Below are 6,473 nucleotides of genomic sequence, written 5' to 3'. Positions count from 1 at the left end.
AGTCCTCTGATATTGTGGGGCACATCTAAATTCTGAGCCACTGATGGCGTCGATTCATCATGATCACGTTGAAATTAAAATGTGCGAAAAGACGAGTATCGCACAAGACGTGTGCCGCCTTTCTGAATGGAGATGTCTTTCACTATCTCCGTGAATAGGCGCACGCCTTCTTCTTTATATCATAGATGTCTCCCGCCGCGTCCCTCTGCCACTGGAAAGGTGTGAGATACGCATGTGCGTCGTGCCCCGTGTTGAATAAAACGCCCCTATTAGGCTGAAGTTAAATTACAAATATATTCCTAGCCGAATGTGGGATACACTGAGTAAGCCAAACGTTTTTTCATTTGGATGGATGGACTTTTTATCACCGAAACATAAAAACATGAATACAGCATCTTAATTACCTAGAGGTAAGAAAGGATATTTTTCAATTATAAAATGAATTTAACAAAATGAAGTACATATGAATACTTTTTGATTTACGGACTTATTAGAGTAAAAAAAATGGATTTAACTGGAAAGTTAAAGAACGGTTTTAATATTTAAAATCTTTAGTCTATAAAACTGCAGATACCTCCAACACAAGCTAGAGTAAACCCTCAAAGCCACGCGTTGACAATTTTTATGGCCGGTTCTGGTGCGTATTTGGCTTGGACACGGCTATGGAGTTTTTAGCTTGGAGTTGGGGATCGAGATGGAGTTGATATAGCGATACAGCGGCAGAGCAGGCGTTGTCCAGTCGATCCGGACCAGCGCTGCGTGAGCTTTTTGCTTTCGGTTTTTCTCACCTTTAAGCGAGCCTAGAAAGAACGTGGCCAAGTGTGGGTATATTTCCGTTGACAGCTATGCAAATGCCTGGCCATTAAGTCGTTGACTGTTAGCAATGGCTTCTAATTAGCGGCTTGACTTTGGCCTGGCCTGGATTGGACCAAAGTCTGGCCAGGATCGTTCCGAAATTCCAGAGACAATGGCGTGGCGACACCTACACTCCCTGCGACTTTGACACTTTGACCATTGAGGAAATCGCTTGCTCGCATTTCGCCAATTTCCATACATAAAGTTCGCATTGAACACCCTCACGCTCCGTGGTCATTTGCATTTAAATGCCATTGCCATTTGGCTCTGCCTTCGCATTGAGATTCGGATTGGATGAGGATCTCGTTTGCAGCACTTCCCATTCGGGCTGGCTTTTCTTTTCTAGACATGTTGGCCTGCTCACGATTTCTGCCTCTTGGCCTCTGCTTTTGTTTGTTTTACAGCTGCTCGCTTTGATTGAAAAATTATGCACTTGCCATGGCAATGGGCACTGCCAAATTTCGCCTCCAAAGAGAATACGTAAAGGAAGAAGAAATCGAGGAAAAACAGGAACTCTCCCCCGATAAACAAGAGACCAAAATAAGACCGGCTGCTAACTGAAGTTATTCAATGCTCTTGCTGAAATATAGAAATAAACAGACATGGCTATATTAACTCTCCTGTTAATGCTTATCAAGAATATGTATACTTTTTAGGGTCGGTAACGTCTTCTTAACTGCGTTACAAACATCTAACCCAAATAAGTATAGCCTCAGCTAAGTGCAAGCAAATAAGTTACAAAATCAAACCATTTACACAAGATATGAAGTAATATGTAATATTATTATTCAAACATATTATATGATGAAAGGGTTAAAAAAGCAAAATATCCACACTACTTGTTAGCTCATCAAGACAGTCGGATAAAAGTCAGTGTTTAGCACTTGAAGCAATGAACGGCAAACGTTTTCCCGTTTACCATTTTCCATTTTTCGATTCCAAAGTGGCAAAAGCCTGAAAGCGAGGACGGTGGCTTGTTACTTTTCATTTCGCCAACTCCTTCAGCTTGTCCTGCTCATTAGCAATTGCCCGGCATGGCGAACAGCTGTCCCTGTTAGCCAGTTTTCACCTAATTAAGCAAACAAACGTGTGGGAAACTGGCCGCGCAGATAACTTTCCCCGCCCCAGAAAAACACGCCCATATCCTCGAATATCCCACAGGCTAATTGTCACGAACATGGGGGCTAAGTAGCCGATGGAATGCAGCCGAAAACATTTGTCTCTAATTGCGGCTCAGCCCAATTGGGCAGGCCAAATTAAATTAAATGCAACCGAAAACAAACAAGAGAAGCGGAAAGATCACCAGGAAGACCAGAAGATGCCACGGCGGCCACAACAATTTGTGCAAAAATACAAATTGGAACATTTGCAGAGGCGCAGGCGTGTAGTAGGCAATACTGTGAGAATTTATGGCCCCGCTCTGGGGTCACTACCGGGATAACATCTGGTTGGCCAACTTGGAGGAGCTGGAGGAGCTAGAGGAGCCGACGCGTCGTGCGCAATGCGCATGCAAGGTAAGGCAACTTCCAAACAAATCGAAATGGTTAAGGACATTGACCAGGAACGATCCAAAGTCAAGGCGGACAGACCGTTTGTGGCAGGCCGCGATGGAAACCCATTAGAAATTCGAGAAATGGTTCAGTATCATTGAAGACTGGCAGAAAAACAATTAATAAATGCAATATATCTCTGAAATCTTGTGCAATTGCAATTAACAGAAAAGCCGTTTCTTTTTTCCCGAGACTTTGAACTTTGACTGCCTGCTGGTAAATGCCCAACTGTCTTACATAAAGATGATTAGCACTCTCTCTCACACCTTTACGACCCATAATAATGGTTTATCGGCAAAATTTTCGCTGCCAAAGAAAACTGTATGCAAATATTTATGATTTACTTTACTGGCTTTTCACCTAATGGCCATATTTTTCAGCTTTGCGTCGTTAAATTATAGGTGTTAGTAGTTACCTAAAATCCTGTGACTGGGTTAAAAGGTGAAGTAGAATGCTTAAACAAATATGGGGAGAAAGCGTCTTCTAATTCCAAAGTGATAGTTATGTCTCAATTTCCCAAATAAACGGCAGTCTAACAAAATGAATGAAGTTGTCAACAATATAAATGAAGTTACCGGTAATGTATGAAACAGGCGATTTATTGTCTGTATATATGTTAACTTTTAATTTATATAGTTAGTGTGTTTAATTTTATTTATATCATGCTATTACCTGCAAGCTTCGGCAAGACACAGTTTATGTATCATAAAAGTCAATATTTTGATTTGTTTTTGTTCGATAACAAGAAGGCTAGTCGATTTCCTGATCAATTTTTCTACAATTTAAAAAAGGAGTATATCGTGGAATATATAATAGAATCGTCCGGCGAAATGGAAAATTGTTTTGTAGGCGTGTTTAATATGCGTTATTAAATAGTCAGAAATCCATCAAATCTTTGTTTCACATCCATCCTAAACCTTAATTCAAATCTTTCCCAAAAGCCTGCTTTTAGAACCTCTCCCAATAATCGTAAGGTTAAGATACATCTGGATTACCCCTATAAATTTAATTAAATCCTAATCCCTCAGTTGGCTTTTAGTTATTGACCTCGCTTCCGCCTAACGGACTGTGGGACTTTTGCTTTCCGCAAGCAGTTGCTGCGTAGTCAATTCCTTCTTTCATTTCATTTTTGGGCTTGGTTCTGGCCAGGTTCTTTTGGCCGCATCTTCTCTTGGGGGAAAAAGAAGTGTACAAGGAAGGTTAGGCGGTTGGGGGCGTGCGTGAAAATTGCTCGAGTGCACAAGGAAGGCCGCCGGCTGGCCTCTCTCACGTTGCAGGACAAGAATCGCGGTAAGTGATTACGTAACCAGTGCATTGTTTGCAGCATCTGTTTTGGGTTTCTTCCCCGGGTTTCTTTCGCCATTTCAATGGAAGTCTGCAGTTGGAGCCTACCTTCTTATCAGCCAATCAATGGTCGAGAGGAAGCTGTGGCAAAATAATTTATTCACAGCCATTATGCGCTGCGAATTTATGCCACTTCCTGGTGGAACCACTACAAATAGCCTTTTAAAATGCGATAAAAATAGCGCCAAGGGGTCTGCACTTCAAGAACAGCCAGGGAAGATCCACCAGGTCCAGGTTTTGTTCTCGAGATGGGGCGTAGTCACTTGGCAATGACTTTCAAGCATGAAACCGTAAAATGGTTTTTCAATAAACCCGAAAGGAGTCGGGGGGAAGCTGCTAGATGGAGCTGGGAAACTGGCGAAACAATGCGACAAATATTTGAATATGTTAATTAGTCTGTTGTTCCTGCCGTGGCCCGTTTTCTTGGGCACGATCAGTTCGTTCTTCTTCTATCGCTGGACGTGCATCGGCGCAGTCTAATTCCATGTGTTGCCATCTTGTTAGCACACCGGTGAAGTCGTTCGCCAGGTTAAGGGAGCATTTTGACCTGGAATAGGCGGTTGGCAACCGTTTTGCATCTTCGCACCAGGCGGACTTACGAATGCAAGTGCCTTCGAGATTCATATTCATACTTATGATTGGTATGCAGGTTGGCCCACACACACACCGTTCGGCAATAAAGCTGCCAATAAGCCCGCAAAGAGCAACTGCCAACATCAGCCTTATAGAGTCACAGGCCACCGGCGGATCGGGATCTCTACTCCCGCCCGAACGAAACACCAATGCCTGAGTCCCCGCCCGCATTCCTCACCATTTGCACGCAAGGGAAATTGGGGATTACAGTAATGGTGGTCTACAAAGAATTTATTGCAGAAAGTTGTGTCAATTAGGTATTAAAAACGAGACTCAAGGCTAAACGATTATGGCAACAAATATCCTTATCCTTTTTGAAAAATTTCAACCAAATAGCTTGGCGAAAAAGTGCGTTCTAAACTTCTGCTGTTTGATCTGTAGCATATAAATAAAAATGCCAATAAGAAGGCATATGTTCGGATATGCCAAACATTCATACAAGTGGAGTGCGAAAGTTTAATTTTAAGTGTTGTGACCACTGATCTAAGTGCAGCTATAAGCTGAGTACTCGTATGAAAAACCGCTCTTTACAAGCTTGATTACGAATGGAAGGCGTCCCACAAACCGAGGTTCCACTGTTCGCCTGCACCTCAACCCAAACTCACCTGTGGCATATTCCTTGCGTGCGCCGTCGCCCCAACTTCTGCTCCGACTTTTGGCTTTAGGTTGGCTCCAAGTTGGCTTGAGCTTTGGTTTTACCTGGCTCTAGGTTCCGTGGCTCTGTAGGTGTTTCCCGTTTCCATGGGGCCACAGCTGATGCCTTTGACAGCTACTAAATTCTGCCTGCTCGTCCGACGCACGTTCCTTGTCCAATTTTGGGCTTTTGGCCAGCGGATTTCGCTTTGGCCGGCGCTTATCGCTTGGCCATAAATTCATGCTGTAGGTGTCTCGATCTCTTTGGGTTTTTTGCTTTCTGGCGTTTTTGTGTGGAGGTCCTCGATTAGTGGACACGCAATGAAGTTGTTGTTTTGCTCGCAAGAATTTCCCCGCGGTATGTAAAATGCAATTAACGGCACATGCCACTCGTTGGAAGTAGGCATTCGATATAATGTCAGGGCTTTAAATTAATTAAGCACAAAAATACAACTTACGTTAAAAAAAACGCCGTGCCATTTGGAATGCAGGGATGATCTCGATTGGCTTGGGCTTATCCTTTAGGGCCAATCGATACAGTCAGTCTGCAATCGATATCAAAGTTTACCAATCTTTACCTCCCTAATCTAATCTTACCGTTTCCCTTTAAAAATAAAGAGAAAACGGGAAAACCAAATCAAATAATTATAAGAAACCCATCTGGACATGTACGAAATCGAGCTGTGTTCCTTTACTTGGTTAATAATTTAGAAATAAGTAAGATATCTTAAACAGAATATTATATATATATATAAATTCCATTGAAGAATTCTTAAGTTTCAATACTTTCCGCTTAAAATATAAGATTAGTAACTAAAATTAGCTGTCTTATTTGATAATAAATAAGAACCTAGAAAATATACTGTGATTTTGCCAATAAAATTATATAAACCATTTAAGTTTGCGATAAAGGCAACAAAAATGTAATTGAATTTTGGAATTTGGTAGAACATAATTAAATTACAATTTATGGCCTATTCGAATTTGCGGATATTTTAAGTTTCAAAAATTCTTTTAAAATTAATAAGACAAATCATTATTACTGTTTATCTGACCAAAAATACCCCCTGTTGAAGTCATTCTTCGAAAACATCATTAAAATTTCCTTTAATTAAAATATTATTAAGTCAATAAAATATTATAAATTATAATAAAATTATATTTATCTTTCTTTAAAAATACAATGAATAAAATTATACAGCGAAATTCAAAATTCTTGAGCTTTAACCGCCCTCTGGTAATCGATAGATCCATCGATAGGCTCTATAGAACCGGAACCAGTACGTCTATAATAAATAATGTAATATAATGTAATATAATCACAGATGTTTCCAGAAAGCTATTGCCAATTAATAAAATTGGGCACCAAAATGCAAAAATATGTGCAAATGGACATCCACTCAACATACAAATCAAAGTCATCAAGAAGCAATGGTGTTATCGATATTGCCATCGATG

This window comes from Drosophila rhopaloa, unplaced genomic scaffold (assembly GCF_018152115.1).
Source record: "Drosophila rhopaloa isolate 14029-0021.01 unplaced genomic scaffold, ASM1815211v1 contig_167, whole genome shotgun sequence".
NCBI classification, from domain to species: Eukaryota; Metazoa; Arthropoda; class Insecta; order Diptera; family Drosophilidae; genus Drosophila; species Drosophila rhopaloa.
The sequence above is the reverse complement of the archived record's forward strand: the minus strand, read 5'-3'. Positions refer to the sequence as shown.